The sequence below is a fragment of the Marmota monax genome, unplaced genomic scaffold (genome assembly GCF_021218885.2).
Source record: "Marmota monax isolate L192 unplaced genomic scaffold, Marmota_monax_Labrador192_F-V1.1 WCK01_AAM20220418_F8-fsc00112, whole genome shotgun sequence".
Lineage (NCBI taxonomy): Eukaryota > Metazoa > Chordata > Mammalia > Rodentia > Sciuridae > Marmota > Marmota monax.
In genome coordinates, this window is record NW_026692073.1 from 2,086,675 (window position 1) to 2,106,629 (window position 19,955).

General features: G+C 40.0%; 1 protein-coding gene and 1 non-coding gene across 2 annotated transcripts in view; one reads left to right on the plus strand and one right to left on the minus strand.

Moving 5' to 3' along the window:
• Positions 1–19,955, plus strand: part of Shroom3 (shroom family member 3) — a 173,666-nt gene that overhangs the window by 11,880 nt on the left and 141,831 nt on the right. The window lies entirely within an intron of this gene.
• Positions 19,440–19,512, minus strand: Trnas-aga (transfer RNA serine (anticodon AGA)). Its single transcript has one exon. It is a non-coding gene; the product is annotated as a tRNA-Ser (tRNA).

Genomic DNA, 19,955 nt, shown 5'->3' on the forward strand with positions numbered 1-19,955 from the left:
AATTAGAGCATGCCACGAATCCCGTGCACCCTCCATCCAGGGGGATAACTTGTGTTAAGTAGAACAAGACAAAGAGGGGGAGGTGAAAGAATCCAGTGAGGGGCAAAACATTCAAAGACAGATGTATTAGTGAACTTGTCAGGAGGGGACAGGAAGTTGAAATCCAAGACGTTTGTTCTCCTTAATCATAGGTTAATGAAATAATTGCTAAATGAGATCTGGCTTCTAGCTATTTGAGTAGGGATTATGTAATTTGAGGAAGCGGACTTTATGGCCTAATCTCCAAATTGCCTGGGCGGGGGGGGGGGCACTGAAAGGCCCCCATCCTATGTGGTGACAAGGCTGAGAAAGCAAGAGGCAGTATTCGTTTGGCATTTGGCAACTATTTATCTACACTTTTCCAGGCACTGAGCTAGGCTAGTAGGCATTCGGATCTGGAAGACAGGCTCTTTACTCTCAGAAAATGGAGCCTCTGGTGGGGGGAATAGATGAGAAAAATCTGTGATTATAACAGATACCAAATGAAAAGGTGAGGGCTGGGGATGTAGCTCAATAGTAAAGTGCACAATGAGCACATATGAAGTCCTGGGTTCCATCCCCAGCACTGGAGGGGAATGGGGGTGGGGGTGGGAGGATGATTGTCTTGATTTCTGGAAGGATGAGTAGGAGTTAGATATGTATATAGTGATAAAGGCATTCCACAAAGTAAACAGTTTGTGCAAAGGCAGAGAAGAGCTTAATGAGAACCTCGGGCCAGGGCTGCAAGGCCTTTGCTGCATTTGGGGCTGAAATCCACGCTGGGCTTTGCTTACTGGTGCAGCTGCATCCACTAGAAAAAGAGTGTCTTTCTAATTTGTACTGGTGTCACATGGGCTGGGGGTAACCCTGCCCTAGTGGACGTGGTCTTCTTGGACTACAGAGTGCATGTGAGAATGCTCATGAGTTTGAGCAGGACCCAAAAGGTGATGCGAGTTAATGAAGAATTGAAAAGGCAGAGCGGTGATAGAGTCAGACCAGCTGCTGTATTTTGGAAGGTGGTTTTGAAGATGGCAAATCCCGAGGAAAGGAAACTCCTGAGGGCAGAGTGGTCCAGATGAGAAATAATGAGGACCTGACTGAACTGTGACTATGGGTCAGGGCAGCCGTGCATTTGGTATCTAAAAGGTAGCCTGGGTAGACTTGGTGACAGGCTGGCTGCCTGGGTGAGGGGAACAAAGATGAACCCTGGGCTTTTAGCTTCAGCTGCTCAGCAAAGGTTATCTCTATCCAGCAAGGACTGATAAGCCCAGGAACTTTGACATAAAATGTGGTAAGGTGCTAACTGTTGAATAATAACAATAAAAAAGCTCCTTATATAAGTGTTGTGGTTAAAGATTAAAAAGAAGGCTTCAATAGTAGCTTTTGAGGCAGAAGAAAAACACCCTGGTCTTGGGTTGTATCCCTTCAGAGAATGACCCATTGTTGCCCAAGGAAATGGTAGCTGTGTTTGGGGTTAGGATTTCTTTCAGGTATAGCAAAACCCCCAGCAGTAAATCAGGTCACTCAAGATAGGATATAAAACAATGCCCAGCCACAGATGACTAGTTCATCACCTTTATTCTTTCTTTCACAAGTGAAATGAGCCTGGGCATAGTGGCGCACGCCTGTAATTCTAGCTATTCTGGAGCCTAAGGCAGGAGGATGGCAAGTTCCAGGCTAGCCTGGACAATATATAACAAGACTTTGTCTGAAAATAAAATAAAAAGGGCTCGAGAATTAGCTCAGTAATAGAATACTTGCCTAACACGTGCAAAACCCTGGGTTCCATCCACCAGCACACACACACACACACACACAGAATAAAACTGTATGAATCTAACCCTTTCCCCATTGTCTTTGGAGAAAACAGGGTTTTGTTCTGTTTGTTTCTGGTAATGGACACATTAACAGCATTCTGCCTGTCACCCTGTGCTTGTCAAGATGGTTAATGGTTTGGGGGTTTGAATTCCAAGTTTGTCACCTTCCATCACTTTGGGCAGAATACTTACCTCTATGAATCTGATCTGTAAAATTGAGGTACACATGGCATACCCCCTGGAGCTGCTGGAGGGTTAAGGGATAAGGAAAGTGAAGGGTTTGGCATAGGTGGCCTATTGGTCATAAGTGGTGGAGGTAGAAAGGGTCATTGTTGCTGTTATTATTGTTATTAATGCCAGTTTCAGATATCAAGAAAGGAAAGAGTTTGCATTTTTGGCCTTTGGTTATTCTCTGGGCCTGCATCTATTAGATGGTGAGTGTATACTATATTGCCACTTTTGTGGGGTGGCCCAAGGAGGAGTCCATGCCTCACGAGTCACAGAGCAGATTGCATACATCCCATGCTCCTTCCTGATGTGCCTTTCGATAATGCACTTGGGGTGCATTTGGGATAGAGAGCATATCATTAGATTATAGAAACCTCTGGAAAGAAGGCAGAAGACTATGGTGCTCTTGATTTTCACGTGACCGAAATGTTTTTTTCTAGTATAGGAGAGGCCCCTGAAACTACACTGGATATTGCATTAATAATTCAACATGGAATATTTGTTGTTGATGACCAGCCTGTGGCTTGAGCATCTGAAAGCACCCAAAGAAAATGTGCTTTGACTTTCTTATCAAGAAAAAGTATTGATAAAACTTTCGGTGACTGTAACTTTGGTCATTGTTCTGGAATGTCTCTGATGGTTCTGCCAGTTTTCTTTTCCCAATAGGTATAGGTATGATATGAAAAATTTTTATAAATGCTCCCATTTTATGTTTTCACAGAAAAATGCTTTTATGCTGCAGTGTAACTGAAAACACATTATTGTGCCTCAATCTCACTTATTAAAAAGGAAAAGGAGTTCAGGAGATAGTATTGTTAGAATGGCTGGTGTATTGTTTTTGATTACCACCCAGTTTTCAAGAAGCAACCATGAGATTCAAACAGAATCAGAGACTAGGATAATCTAAATCTATTATGCCTTTGAAAAGGAAGAAAAAAAATTTTAAGTGTTTAAAATTAGCCACCCATGACGTGTTTGCCATAAAAAAGAAACTAGAAAATCCAATGACAGTTAAAATTTTAAATCTGTAGTTCTCAATTAGAGGTGAATTTTCCTGAGGGGACATTTAACAACGTCTGAAGACCTTTTTGCTTGACACAACTGTGGGGGTGGGGGTCCTGCTGCTGACATCTATTGGGTAGATGGTCGGGATGCTAGTTAACACCCTGCAAGACACTGGAAAGTCCCACAACAAAGAATTATGTGGCCCACAATATCAGCAGTGCCAAGGTGAATAAACACTGAGGTAACAAATGACCGTTGAGAACAACAGGTGATTATGAGCCAGCACTGGAGACTCTTTCAGCAAGAAATTAGCCTTCCCATTGTTTTCTGAGAAATGAAATTATTTTCCTCAGACTATGTAGGGAAAAAAACTCCTCTACCTTGGGACAGGTTTAGTCTGGACTTTCTTCTTTAAACCTAACTCTCAAATTACCAGACAAGTCAGGCCAGGGGCTTGGGAGACCGTGGGTGGGGAATAGGCCAGTGCCAGATGGACGCAGGGATTCACTGTCTGGCTCCTTGGATGATCACTCTGGGCACACACAGCTGTTCTGTGGTGATAAAGAGGGCAGAAGGAAGAGGCTGGGTGAGGACATGCCTCCACATTTCAACACTCTCCTTCAAGGAAAGGGAAAGTTGGCTTTTCAAATACTTGCCAAGTGTGAATGTCCAGAGAGATTGCAGAAACTTTCTTTCCATCTTTCTTCTCTGTCTTCCTTGATTTGATTCACAAGTCATTTATTGAATATTTATTATCCCAATTCTTGTGATAAGTACTTCTCATGATACCAAAAAATTAAGGGATTTTAGGAATAGCTATAAGAAAAGAAAGTCCTATTAATCGCCTTATTGAAAGAAAGAAAGGAAGGAAGAAAGAAAGGAAGATTGAACCAAGGAAAGATTTCTCCTCAAGATTTTATTTATTTATAGTTTATAAATTATAAAATTGATCCACATTTTTCTATTCATCTTCACTTTCAAACTGAAAACTATACAAATCCATAATAAAGGACCTGTGTAGTCATATGTTCATTTTCATGTTTTTTTCCTCCCTGTGGAAAGGGTTTGTGCTGGATGTGGTGGCACACACCTGTAATCCCAGAGGCCTAGGAGGCTGAGGCAGGAGGATTGTGAGTTCGAAGCCAGCCTCAGCAATTTAGCAAGGCCCTAAGCAACTTATTAAGGCCCTGTCTCTAAATAAAATCTAAAAAAATAAAAAGGGCTGGAGATGTGGCTCAGTGATTAGTCATCTCTGGGTTTAACCCCCAGTATAAAAGAAAAAAAAAAGGCTTTGCTTTCTTTTTAAAAAGAAATAGCCAGATCTGGGGCTTATTGCTAGAAGTACACTGGTACATAGTGGGCAAGATAAAATTTAATTATGGTAAATAATTTTTTAAGGGAAAAAGCACATACCTTTTATTACTACTTAGATGCTTTAGGGCTCATAGAAAATAGATGAGTCAGAATTGAACAGGTTAGATTCAAGGGCTTATTTACCTACTAAAGAAATAATGAAAAAGGGCTAAGGCTTGTGAGTGGTTTATGGGAGGTCATTGTTTGGACTGACCAAAGCAGAATGGAGTTATTGGAGCTAGGTTCCATGGAATCAAACTTTACACTGGGACTGTTTCCCGAAAAATACATGCACCGAATTATAGAAGAGGCTCCATTACCTCAACCAGCATAAGGAAATCCCGTGTGTCAATCCTGTAAAAACCTTTGAAATGATTTTAGAAGAGTCCAATTACATCTTTAAAAAATATTTTTATTTTGTAATTTTATGTTTTCATCAGGCTTCAAGTGAGTCGGAAGTATGGAAATACATGGGTAAAGGCTACATCAGTGACAATTGTAGCCCTTCTGTCTTGGTATGGTGGAGTACCTTCCTTAGAGGGTAATGTAAGTTTTTATCTGCTTTTAGGCAGATAAACAAAGGTAGAGAACTTTTCCTGAATCTGAGTATCAACGGCAGTTAATCCAACTTAGTCCTTTTGCATGTTTTGGGGTGTCATGTTCTGATCCTTCAAAGCAAATTCAGAGAGGTCATAAGAAACAGGGAACTATAAATGATTTTACTTATAACACATAAGATTGATGGATATTATAAATATGACCAGTGGAAATGTATTGCCAAAGTCAACATTGACTTTGAGGTTGATTTTTACAAAAGGTAAATAATAAATAATCTTATTAAATGATATGAAATGGCTTTTAAGTTGAATCCCTAGTTCAAACCATAAAAAAGCAAATTACTTTTCATTATGATAATGCTAGTGCATCTTCAGATTCTACAGTGGAACTCTCTGTGCAAATAAAACATAAGTGTTAGGAGGATAAGACTTGAGCCAAATGGCCTGGGTTCAAATTCTGGTCTGTTGCTGACACTCTGTGGCTGTCCAACTTTGCACACATTGCTTCTTTCCTAGTGCCTTGGTTTCCTTATCCTTCAAATGAGGATAATAGTCATAGTATTTTCCTCAGAGTAACTATAAGGATTTAATGGGTGAAGGCATGTAACTAGTACACAGTAAGTACTCAATATGTGCTAATTTTATTGTTATCATCATCATCATTGTTTTATATTATTATGTATTTATATATAGCATGGGACTGATAATTGGACTTATGCAGTTCACTCAAGTCTAACATGACCTAAAGGTACCTGATTTGATTACCTCATGTTCCTTGAGACAGTTATCTTTTAGAAACACATACTTTGAAACTAACAGAAGAGAGATTTATTGACTTGTAATGCAGTCATACAGACTTTCTATACTGGATGACCATACGAAATACCAGAAGGAGACCAGCATCTTGGATTCCCAAGCCACTGGTGTGGCTTTGTCTTCAGGAAGCAGAGAATATGTATTAGAACTGGAGCCTCTGAGAAGAGGATGCTTTCAATTAGTTAGCTGATGTATGTGGTACTTGGGCGTGTTGGATGACAGTACTCTAAAAGATGTTGATATCAAATCTAGTATAGGTATATTTATGTCAAGTTGCTGACATGTGGTATTTATTGTATTTAGTTTTCTAAAGCAAGATAAAATCAAAATGCTCTACACAAGTAGGTGGAAATGGTTTTATAGCTTTGGCTTTTTAGTTTATTTCCTAGAAACATCTCTCTTTTTTTTTTTTTAAAGAGAGAGAGAGTGAGAGAGAGAGGATTTTAATATTTATTTTTCAGTTTTTGGCGGACACAACATCGTTATTTGTTTGTGGTGCTGAGGATCGAACCCGGGCCGCACACATGCCAGGCGAGCGCGCTACCGCTTGAGCCACATCCCCAGTCCCCTAGAAACATATCTCACTTTTTCTCTTAAGTAAAGACACATGATTGGGGCTGGGGACATAGCTCAGTTGGTAGAGTGCTTGCCTTGCATGCACAAAGCCCTGGGTTCAATCCTCAGCACCACCACCAAAAAAAAAAAAAAAAAAAAAAAAGACATATGATTGATTTTGAGCTTAATTACATTTATCCTGGTATTTAAATTGTCTATGTGTTATTCCAGTAAGCAAAGGTGTTTGATCAAAATGATCTCTTAAAAGTCTGAATTGCCTTGTTAAAATGAGAATTAGCCACCTAAAGATTATCTTGAAAATATTAAAAATCATTGCCATTCAAGCATCTGTGTTAATAATTGTTAGACAATGTCTGAAACATTTGAAATCTAACCACTCAATGCAGCATAGGAAAGGGGAAAAGTAAGGATATAGAAATATTAAAATTATAAGTTTTATAAAACAAAAGTGATATTGTATTCAAAAACAAGAGATCTGGGAATTATATTATATTGATTCCAGGCTGGATTTCTAACAAATGACCAGTTACCTGGATATAGAAGGCCAAGGATTTGCTCATCTATAAAACAACACAGTGGGAACTAGTTGATCTCTAGGGTACATTTTGTCTCTAAAAAGTCAAAATCAATTTAATGTGTTTTTCTGGATTGAATTCCTCAAGGGTCAGAGCAGATGTACTTTTGATACAGTGGTGAACAAAGCATTACTAGTAAACATTAAACTGATTTGGATTTAAATACCCTCTTATGCAATTTGAATGCAGGCTCTAAGAGTAATGTCCCCATGGTGATAAAAGCATCAGTATGAGGCAACGTGTGGAAAGATTTGTTGTAGGAGGATCAGGGGCTCTATTTCATGATGACTTCAATGATGTGGGCACAGCAGTGGACTTAATGGCCTTGACAGCATCATCAGAGAGAACTTTAATTAAAAGCATGATGGAGAAATCAAAGCCAAAATGTACTCAAGAAAAAAGTAAATGACATCCAGTCTAGAGGAGATATTTTGAAGCACCATTTTATTGCATGATAGTAGAAGAGAATAGTTCCCATTACAGATATTCCAAGAAAAGTTGGAAAAATAATGAACACCATAAATTAGATTTGAATTCAACAGGCATTTTAGTTTCAACACATTCCATTCTATATCCCTTTAAACCGCCAGAGGGTATAGCCCATTCCTCTAACTTGGGCAAGGAGAAAATATAATTGTCTTAAGATGCAAATAGCAAAATACTCAAACAGAATTGCCTGAGTTGTGGAGAAAACTCTGCAGCTCAGCTAAATAACAAGAATGGAGGAGTTTAGTGGAGTCTCTTCAAGGGAAAAATACTTTTTCAGTGGCATACATCCCAGAGCAAAGAAAAGAAATGAGGAAAAGATGTAGGCTTTTTCCCCCACTTTAATTGAACCTGCGGGTGCTTAACCACTAAGCCACATCCCAGCCCTTTTTAAAATATATATATATTTTATTATAGACAGGGTCTCACTGAGTTGCTCAGGGCCCCTTACTAAAAGTTGCTGAGGCTGAGTTTGAACATGTGATCTTCCTGCCTCAGACTCCTGAGTCTCTGGGATTACAGGTATGAGCCATCAAGTCCAGCTCTTAAATAGAGAGAAAAACAATTTCTCAAATGTGACAGTTGATGGAAATTCTAATAGTTACAGTTAAATTTCTTTCCAATAATAAAACTTTACATATAGAACCACCCATTACCATTTCAAATTTCTAAAAATGTGGAAAAGCCACAATACAACATATTTGAAACAAGCATTTCTAAATGTTATACTTTTTATGAACTTTGCTGCTTACCAGTGTGGTGTAAGTGTCCTGAACTTCTGTTTTCTTATTTGTAAAATGGGTGTAAAAATCTCTGCCTGCAGAGTTACTGGGCATATTAACTACACACATGTCGCATTAGAAAACATACACAGTATTGTACTGGCAGGAGTCCAATATATGCTATAGGAACATGCAGGTAGTGGTTTTGGTATGTTAAACTCAGACTCTGACATAATTTGCATAAATATGCCACCAAATCAGCTTTCTAGGACTCAACTACAAAGTCTGCAAAAATGATGGAAAAACTGTCAAATATGTGTGTGTGCACGTGTGTGTATGTGTGTGTGTGTGTGTAATGTTCACATTTATATGTATGAATATGTGCATGAAATATTTGAGATTTGCAATGTACTCATGAATATAAAACATCTCGGACAAAAAAGTTGACACTCAAATACAAATTTTGACTTGTCATTTCCCCCTATTTAAAAGCACCAGTTGCAACATCTCATAACCCTATCCATTTCTGTTTTATGCAATTAAAACTTGATTCAACACATGTTTTGCGGCCTTTCTGGGTTTAGGAGGTGAACAGGCCAAACTGGAAATAAGCAAAGCCAGGAATCTTAAGCAAGAGTGGAGAGACTATTCACTCCCACTCCCTGAGGAATTTATGACCAGTAAGTTGCTCTCTAATGAGCACAGAACAAGAGCACTGAATCTTCTCTTAATTAGTTTGACAGATATTCATTTAAATTTGAAAAGATTCCCAGGCTTGGGATAGCCAAGGAAGGGCCTGAATCCCTTTTGCATCTTAATTCTGTTTTTGTTGTGGTGGCTCCCGGAATGTCAATATCTGAAGACAAATAAAGCTCAGGCCTTCACGTGGGACCTCCACATTTTCTATTTATAACTAGCTACAAACCACCACATTTTTGAGTTTGCAGCTGTGAAGTCCAACACAAAGCACCAGGTTCTGGAAGAATCCTGTTGGGCCTAGTTTCTATGAGGGGTGAGTTTTTTCTCATGCCTAATAAAGGATAGAGTTTCGAGGGGGGTCTTAAATAACCAGCTTTACATCAGAATAAGTCACTACTTAGGCATCAGTGACTTGAGGTACAAACCCAAGTTGATGAATTCACTGACTGAGGAATTGTACTTCAAAGCATCATGATCATTGGGCACCCCCCCCCCCCCCCCGCCCCCGCCCCAATCCTTGGTTGTCCTTGGAAATGAGTCATCAGTAGGCCATATATACTCCCAGAGCTCTTTAACCAATAGTAACACTAACCTTTATCTGGGATGGTTAAAGTGTAGCCACCGTGTTGAGGTGGTGATTGAGGTGGTGACTGGTGAGACTGGCCTCATGTTATCACACTTTGATCTCCAGCTGGGTAGGCTTTTCACTCCAGGCAGCGAGGTGGATCACTAGCCTTGCCAGGTACCTGAGGTTCTGGCTGCACAGTCCTGCCCTTTCCTCCTGCACCCAAATTGAAGCTCAAATGGGCCAGCTGCCCGTGGACCTGACTGCGCCAAGCTCCAATCAGGGAAATGTCCAAATGCAGACCACCTTGGGAGGAAGGCACACTATGCCATAATCCACCAAAGCTAAACATTCAGCTCTCTCTGGAAGACAGTCTGGGTCAGCTTTACTTTGGCCTCCCACCACCATCACTTTCCTCATTGCCTTAGAGCAGATTCCTTTTACTTTATCAACTCATCTTAATGAAGCCAGAAAATAACATCCGGGTAAAGGGGATGTCTGGTATTTTCGTTTCTGATTAAAAGAAAAAGAAGCAGAGTTTTCAGCATATTACCTCTTACTCCAGTCTGTTGGCCTGGTTTGTAGATGATATTCTCTGGGAACCTTATTTGTTTATTGGGCAGAGATTGTATAACATCCTACGGTACAGGTCAGAAGAACCAAGTGAACAACCCTACTTTACCTTTAGTAGAATGGCCTTGAGCAGTTTAATTCACCTTTTAGAGAATGCATTTCCTCTTTGGTAATACAAGAAAATTAATGTGAGGATCAGGTAAGTTAGTACCAAAGTACTTTGGAGCTGGGAGTGTATCTGAGTAATAGAGCAATTGCTTAGTATATAAGAGGTCCTGGGTTCTGGGTTTGATCCCTGGCACCAAAAAAAAAGTGCTTCACACTATTGTCATGGAAAGCGATCCTTCTCTAATCCTGGGTCCTGGTTCAGCAGCCACATCACTCTGATACCACAAAAAAAAAAAAAAAAAATCTAAATCTTCTCAGAGCCCAAATGAAATAAATACTCAGGGGTGTGAGAGAAAATATTTGTGAATCATATGTCTGGTAAGGGGTTAATATCCAGACTATATAAAGAACTTCTGGAACTCAACAAAAGCAAAACAACTCCATTAAAAAATAGGCAGAGGTAGAGAAAAAGTAGAATGGTGATTGCCAGGTGCTGGGGGAATGGGGAGTTGTGATTTAATAGGAATCATTTCAATTTTGGAAATGAAAATAGTTCTATAGATGGATGAAGGTGATGGTTGCATAGTAATGTGAATGTACTTAATACCTGTGATCTGTAGAATTAAAACTATTGGGCTGGGGATGTGGCTCAAGCGGTGGCCTGGCATGCGTGCGGCCCGGATTCGATCCTCAGCACCACATACAAAGATGTTGTGTCCACCGAATACTAAAAAATAAATATTAAAATTCTCTCTCTCTCTCTCTGTCTCTGTCTCTCTCTCTCTCTTTTTAAAAAAAAACAAAAACAAAAACAAAAAATTAAGATGGCTGGACATGGTGGCATGCACCTGTAATACCAGCTGAGTCAAAGGGATTGAAAGTTTTAGGTCAGCCTCAGCAACTAAACCAGTTGTGTCTCAAAGCAAAAAAAAATTAAAAAGTGGGAGGGATGTGGGGCTGGGAATGTAGCTCAGTGGTTAAGCACCCATGTGTTCAATCCCTGGTACTAAAAGAAAAAAAGAAAAAGTAAGCTTTTATTTTTCCTTTCAAATGGCCATCAGAATGGAAATCAAGAGCAGCATCATAGGCAATTGAATGTTTGCACCCATGGACCCTTCCCAACACTTAATCAGACAAAGTCTAGAATTATGTGCTCACCCTACTGTTTTTTCTGACTGACATTAACACTAGAAAAGATAGCATGAATCTACTTTTTCCGTAAAAGTTCCTGAACTATAAATGTCCCATTTGCCTTGAGTTTAGATTTTCAAACTTGTTTCAAGCAGCTCCTGCCACCTGGTACCCATTTTACTTTATTTTTATTTAGCTCTGGAGAGCAAAAGGTGAAAGGCTTTGAAGAAGCCTCCAGGCAAGAGGGGAGAACCATTTTCTGTAACAAAAGTTGATTGTACCTTGTTTTCCTTTTTAAAGAGCAATCAGGATATAATCTCAGTACCACACTTGACCACCATCTGTCAAACCAAAGCAAACAAGCCATTGCCAGTCTTTCCTTATTGTAAAACTAGAAGCAAAAATAACCATGATGTGGTGGTTGTCCAGCCAAAGAAAACTACCCTTCTTCCAGAAAGTGTTTACTCTTTTGCTCTCATTGAGTGACGTGCCATCAAGCTATGAGTTAAACAGTGGCATTTTGTAGAGATGTTTTCATTTGTTTAGCAAAACCACAGCTGTTCATTTTCGGTAATTTTGGGTTTCCTAAAAAGGTAGCCTTAGATTCTGAGTGTGGCTTTTAGTCATCTTTAGCATGTTAAGGGTTTTGTTGTTGTTTGCATTGTTTTGGCTTTTTATTTATTTATTTATTTTGATGGTGCCAGGGATTGAATCCAGGGTTCTTTATGTATATATATATATATATTTTAAAATATATATATATATATAATTTTTTTTTAATTGTGGATGAACATAATACCATTTATTTATTGATTGATTTATTTGTGGTGCTGAAGATTGAACCCAGAGCCTCACATGTGCCATGCAAGCACTCTACCACTGAGCCACAACCCCAGCCTGAGTCCAGGGTCTTATGCATGCTAGGCAAATGCTTTACTACCAAGACACACCATCAGCCCCACACTGAGGGATTTTCTGATTTGAAGATAAATGTATTGATGCCAAAGAGAGAGAGAAAGAGTTGGGGGTGGGGAGAAACAGTAAGTGTCATGTGAATTAATATGAAATTTAGAGATTAAGCCTTTTCAAAAATAATTGCATCTCTCTGTTCCTTTATTTTCTGCCATCCACTTACATATTTCTCAAATAGCCACGTTTTGATGTGCTCCTTGTAGCGATTCTTGTTTTCTTTGTCTGTGTGTTGTTTACAGTGAGACACACCCCTGGGAATTGATCCCTTACTTTTCCATGTTTTCTTCTACAATTTGGGGTTTTCATGCAGGCATCCCTGACGAGAGATCCTGGTGTTAACTTCTGTCCAGGCCAAATCTCAAGGTTATCTTCCCTTCTTCTGTTGACTGAGAGGTCCAGAGTCAACCGTGGGTCAGAGATTATGTGTTTAGAGTCTCACTAATGAACAAGCTCTCCAGCTTTCCAGACTCTTAGTGTGGGGGCATGGGGTAGGGGAGGGAGTGCTGGAGTTCTGGTAGGTGCTGCTTGCATCAAAGTTCAGTAGCCCTTGTCCAAATGAGAAACTGTTAAGAAGTTTAAGAACCTTGACTTGTTTGTTCTCTCCTGTGGGTGGAAGCGGGGAAGGGGTTTGCTTAAATAATTTTAGATGATTTTTTTTTCCTATTTGAAAATATTGTACTAAAATATATGAACATGAAATTAACCATGTTGGCCATTTTAAGTGTGCAGTGCAGCAGCCTGAGTGAACTCACCACTCTCCATCTCCAGATCTTTAAGATGATTTTTTTCTAAGTCACTTCTTGCTTCTATTCCCAAATTCCAGTTGACTTTGTGCCCCGCCCCCCGCCCCACATTTTTAAAGTCCATGTTCCTATTCTGATTATTTAACTTGGAAAATAGGAGAGATTTTTTTTTTTTTCACTGCTTGATGAATTGGTCTCGGTGGAATTCAAACAATCTCGTTGTTTTGGTTATGTCTTATCGGGAATGCTAGATTTTTTTTCTTAGAGTGACCTCAGAGGTGAAGGGGCAGAAAGGAGGCATCTCTTTTTTGAATCAATTTAGCAAAAGAGGAAATGGTGGTAATAAGTCATTCCTGGAAATGTATTCTAGGTGCTAATGGGACAGTTTGGCACTGTGAATGGGCTGACTCCCACTTTTTCCTAGCAAATCTTCAGGCAATACTTCAGGGCAGCCTTCTTGGTGTTTTTCTATTTGCTCTCCGATGTTGAGAACTTAAGGTCATAGTGCCCTTGAGTTCCCACTAAGCTGGGTGGAGGAAGTTCTTTAATATTTAGTCAGTGTGGACGATATACCAGGAACTTCACAAAAGGTACACTGAACATGGCCAGCATCCAGCATGGCCTTTCCAGGGGACACTTTCCTACAGGCACACAGCACTCTCTGTTCCTTCCAACTTTTGGAGTTCCTGGGGGACCCCTAAAGGATTATTTCCTTATTTACCTAGAGTCTATATTATTGGCCATGAAACCTTCTTTGGACAAGACAGGCTGAATGGGTCCCATGTTGAATAAGGTACCTTTTCCTTCTTAGAATATTCTTGGAACAGTTTATGCATTTTCCACAAGCAAAGACTCAGACACAGTTCTCACTGGTCGAAATATCCTGCTCTCCTCTGTCTCCCCCATTGTCAAAAAAACTCAATATTTCTATTCCTCTATTCTAAACCCTCTCTGGGAAATTTTGTACCTTTTAGAGTTATGTTTTTTTCCTTCTGGATATGGCAGTATCCAGTAATATTACATCAGAAAGAAGAGGAAAAAAATTAATCTATGTGCAACTACTTGCATATCTTGCTTTTCCTAAAATCTTCAGGCAATACTGAAGAGGATAGGGCCAGATATGGTAGTGCATGCTGGTCATCCCAGCAACTTGGGAGGCTGAGGCAGAAGGATCACAAGTTCAAGTCCAGCATGGGAAATTTAGTGAGAACTGTCTCAAAATAAAAGAAATAAAAGGACTAGGTATGTAGCTCAGTGGTACAGTGCTCTTGGGTTCAATCCCCAATACCAAAAAAAAAAAAAAAGAATAATATTAGGTATAGTTTGTATGGTTTGTTTAGCTAAGCAAGACAAAAATGGAAGCAATGCTCATGATATAGGGATTCTTATTTGGAGGTAATCTGATGATCTAATACTATGTTAGCCAGTAGTGAGTTGTAATGCCCTTTAAATTGCTTAAATCCCAGAGCTCAACACTGTGAAATGTGGAGTAGCTCAGGGTTAAAAGTGTTTTCTTTTGGTTGGATGTTTAGGGTTTTCATATTTTATGTCAGTTGCTACTATTATTAAGTTTTCTATATTGAAAAATAATTTGGTATAATAATTTTCTATCACCATAACAAACATCTGAGATAACCAGCTTATAAAGAGAATAGGTTGGGGCTAGGTGTATAGCTCAGTGGTGGAGTGCTTATCTAGTGTGCTTAGGGACCTGGGTTGGATCTCCTGCACTGAGGGATAAAACAGAGGAAAGGTTAATTTTGGTTCATAGTTTTGAAGGTTTCAGCTCATGATCAATTGGCTGTATTGCTCTGGGAACGCAACAAGGTAGCACATTCTGACCAAAGCGCCTGATGAAGCAAGCTGCTTACCTCGTAGCCACCAAAGAGAGGAAAAGGAAGGCACCTGTTCCTACTATGCTCTTCAGGGGCACTCCCCCAATGACCTGAAGACCTCACTTGGCCCTGCCTTTTATATATTCTACCATCTCCCAGCAGCACCACGCTGGGGACCAGTCTTTAACATACTGGCCTTTGGGGGACACTTAACATCCAAACTATAGCAAATAATGATATTTATGTCAGGCAAGAGTTACATGTTGCAAATACTCTAAAGGTCAACTAATCATCAATCATCAGTCATCAATCATCCTAGCATCTAGTGTGGTAGGTAAATGCTAAGTTAGTAGTCTTTTATGTTACCAAAAACAAACAAGCAAAATAAAACAAAACAAAAATGGAAGGAGAAGGAAGAAATTCTCAGTTTTGGGAGTTGGAGAGGGCATTATAGGAAAGGAACTCCAGTGGTCACCCTCAAACTTGCCTAACTCCCAATTCACCACTGTGTCCCATGCAGGAGACTCAATATCTAGAACAAATGCACATCTGGCCTTTCCTTGCATGTTTTCCCACAATTTACCAAGTCAGCCCACTCCTTGTCTGTACAACTTGAATTGTTAGAAAGTTGCAGCTATGAGTCCTTAGTGCTCTACCTTAAGTTACCACTGACCATACCAAAGAAAGTGGTTCTTTCAAGCTGTCAAGTTTTATGAACACACATGCAATAATTCACAGAAAGCATTTACCGTGGACTGTTAGTATTTTAGCAGAGTTCACAGAATTGCATGGAGCCAAGTAACCACATTACATGAAAAATGTCTTATCTGTTTCATTAATACTTCCTTTGCCATGGGAAGAATGAAGGAACTTTGGATTGGGCAAAGAGGAGTGGGGGAGAGGATGGGGCATGGGGCATGAAAGATGGTGAAATGAGACAGAAAGGAACTCCAATGGAAGTTATAGGAAAGGAACTCCAATGGTCACCCTCAAACTTGCCTAACTCCCATTTCACAGGAGGTGAAATGGTACATATATTATTTCACAAATGGTGCAACTCTGTATCATGTACAACCAGAGAATTGAAATGTTGTGCTCTATTTGTGTGTAATGAATTGAAATGCATTCTGCTGTCATGTATAACTAAGTAGAACAAATTAAAAAATGGAAAAAAATAAAATTATTTTTAAGGACATTATTTTAAAATAAAAAAAATACCTCCTTTGCTCACTAGAATGGCAGCTATTAAGAATACAAACAACAATAAGTGTTGGTGAGGATGTGGGGGAAAAGGCACACTCATACATTGCTGGTGGGACTGCAAATTGGTGCAACCAATCTGGAAAGCAGTATGGAGATTCCTTGGAAAACTTGGAATGGAACCACCATTTGACCTAGCTATCCCACTCCTCGGTTGATACCCAAAGGACTTAAAATCAGCATCTACAGGGACACAGCACATCAATATTTATAATAGCACAATTCACAATAGCTAAATTGTGGAACCAACCTAGATGCCCTTCAATAGATGAATGGATAAAGAAACTGTGACATATATACACAATGGGACATTACTCTGCATTAAAAGAGAATAAAATCATGGTATTTGCAGGTAAATGGATGGAGTTGGAGAATATCATGCTAAGTGAATTAAGATAATCCCCCCAAAAGGCCAAATGTTTTCTCATCTATAATGGGTGGGTCGGGGAAGCATGGGAAGAATTGAGGAACTTTGGATGGGGCAAAAGAGAGAGAGGGAAAGGGAGGGCTCATTGGGGTAAGAAAGAAGGTGGAATGAGATGGACATCATTACTCTAAGTACATGTATGAAGACAAATGGTGTGACTCTACTTTGTGTATAATCAGAAAAATAAAAAAAATGTGCTCTGTATGTGTACTATGAATTGAAATGCATTCTGCTGTCATGTGTAACAAATTAGAATAAATAAATAAATTTAAATTTTAAAAAATACCTCCTTTGCTTTGATAAAAGCCCTCCGTTTGGAAATTGGAAGAAAATCACATAGTATTTTGATGGAAGTCCCTCTTTCAAACCTGAACTGTGTCTTCAAAATTCCAAAGTCTTCAACTTTCATTTGACTCCTCTTGTTATAATGTTGACAGCAATCAAGAGAGGGCTGTAACTGGGTTCAAATAAAGGCATGTGTGAAAGGAGGGCTGGAGGAGTCATCAATCACTTGGTCATGGCTTTTACTGGCCATGCTGTGTCCTCAACCTCACTTCTGAGGAACTAGAATCAAGAACAGCTTTTGCCCAGAAAGCCACTAAATCATATTATCATGGAACTGGAAGGCCAACCCCAATATTTGACAGTTATTATAGCTTTCCCCGGAATATCTACCAGATTTGTAAATCCACAAGTCTGCAAGATGAAGAAAGGAACACAATGAATAGAATGTGCCAGGTACATAATCTAAATAACTCTTTTTTTCTGAGAATGTACTGGGGAGAAGAGAGACTGGAGCAAATTGGAGGACTCCTGCCCCATCTAAAAGGAGGCAGCTGCCTCTCAATTTCAGCAGGTCATTATTGTGAAGAAATACAGACTCACCATGGCCAGGAATCTGGATTTTATGTGAACAATCCCAAAGAATGAAATACTCAAAAGCATTTATGTGAACCAACACAGCGCTTAGAGAAGTTCAACAAGGGGTTGTGTCTGGAGTATGGGCATTGAAGATAGAACTGTGAGTGGGTCCATGTGGTTTTTTGCAAATAAACTTTGCCATTCCCTTCCCCCACTCCAGAAAAGATTGAGCTAAGCTCAGTACCACTCCTGGAGAAATGCCCAGCTGCCCTTTGAGATTGGTTGACCTTATTAGGTGCAAAAATGGCCCAGTCCTGAAAGTTCAAGCAAATGTGAGGACATGCTTAAACGGTTTTGTTTCATTTTGTGGTACTGGGGATCTAACCCAGGGTTTCCTGCAGGTTAGGCAAGAACTCTGCCACTGAGCTACATTCCCAGCCTTTTTTAAAATTGTATTTTGAGACAGGGTCTTGCTGAATTACCCAGGCTGGCCTTGAACTTGTGATCCTCCTGCCTCAGCCTCCCAAATAGCTGGGATTACAGAAAGCAGTCACATGCAGCTATACCTAAGTTCTTTTGTTATTATGGTGGTACTGGGGATTGAACCAGGGGTAGAGTGGTTGGGGGAGTGGTTTAACCACTGACCCACATCCCCAGCCCTTTTCATATTTTATTTAGAGACAGGGTCTTGATAAGTTGCTGAGGCTGGCTTTGAATTCGTGATCCTCCTAACTCAGCCTCCCTGACTGCTGGGATTACAGCATGTGCCACCATGCCTGGCTATACATAAATTTTTGATGTTAGAAAATTTAACATTTTTTCTCTATAAAAAAAAATAATAAAAGTCCCTATACTGGGTGCACACTCTGAGTACTGTGTTCAACTGAAAGTTACTAAATGGATTTGGAATCAGCGCTCTCAAGGCTCGAGATGCTGTGATACCTTTAATTTTGATTGACTTGTCCTTTCCAGGGGATTGGATAGGAAAGGTGCCTGAAAGAAACACTGGGGAATTTCAGTCCTGATTTAAGACAAATGATTTATGCCAGCTGATGCTGCAATGCAGTATGTTTGGAGGACCTGCTGGAGGAATGTGGCTTTTGTGCTTCTTCCCATTTATCATGGTATTTACAAATCCTGTTTGAAGTTGAAAGTAAATCATCATCCTGCTGCTTAGCAGCTGTTTTACAGCTAAGAATTTTAGGTGTGACTGAGAGTGAACACATCACTGGAGTCAAGTGAAGAAGTGCAGGGAAAGGAGGCCGGGGGTAGGGGGGAACACATCACTGGAGTCAAGTGAAGAAGTGCAGGGAAAGGAGGCCGGGGGTAGGGGGGTGGCGGGGAGACCCCTGTGGTGTGTATATGGCTTGATCTAGAAATGGTGCTAATGGCCCAGTCCTGAAAGAGGGCCGCACCTCTCATTCAGAGAATGACAGTTGAATGACACTGCTCTATAAAACACGGAGGTGTTTCCCATTTATATGTGCTGGGATTTGGAGTTCGATCAGGAGGTAGGCTCAAAGAACAGCCTGGTCTCTCAGTTTCAGATATGTGTATAAAGTATGCAGTGGAGGCTGGGGACGCAGCTGAGTGGTAGAGCCCATACTTAGTATTTGGGCAGCCCTTGGATTTGATCCCCAGCACCCCAAGAGGGAAAATAACACGTTGAGTGGTTCATCAAGTGAGAAAGTCAGAAGAGCCTTCACTCCATGGAACTTCATGCTAATCTACCTCTTGTGCCTCCCTGGTCATATCTGGGCATCTTAGAGCAGAGAAGACTCAGAGGTTGTATCTGACTTCCAATACTTGAAAAGACCACTGTGTAAAACAGGAATTAGACTGCATGGAGTCGAGTCAGGACAGTGGGTGGGCATTAATGGGAATCAGAAGTCAGGCTTGACAGTAGGAAGAATTTTAGACCAATTAAATTGTTTGAAAATAGAAAAGCCCCTGAGTGCAACAATCCCTTGGTGGTAGATATTCTAAAAGAGATTCAAGCATCATAGTAGGGGTATGAGAGATGAAGACTGTGTTCTTATTTAATTTGAGATTGTGTGATTCTAGTAATCTGGCTTGGGATCTTTTTTGTTTGTTCATTTGTTAATTTGCTTTTTGCAGTGCTGGGGATTGAACCCATGGCCGCGTGCTTTCTAAGCAAGTGCTCTACCACTGAGCTACACTGGCAGCCCTGGTTTAGAGTCTTGAACAGAACAACTGTCCTGCATTTCTTCCTTCCTGGACCATAAATAATGTTGTTTTGTTTTGTGGTGTTGGGGATCAAACCTACAACCTGCACTTGCTAAGCAAACTACCACTGAGCTACATCTCCAACCCAATAAATAATGTTTTAACAGCAATCATCTGGGCATGTGCAAAGCCCTGGGTTCAATCTCCAGTACAGTAAAAACAAAAAACAAATAATTTTTGCATCAATAATTTGACTTCTTTGGGTTTCCCGTGTGCAGAAGTGAAGATAGAAGCAGATAGAGAAGCTAAACAGGTAATATATAAGATACAAAATATATGGAAGCCTCAGAAGTCAAAATTGTTAAGTATGTACTTTAAAATAAACTTACAGCACATTTGAAAGCTGAAACAGAGTGATTTGTATTTGGTCTAACTGTGTGT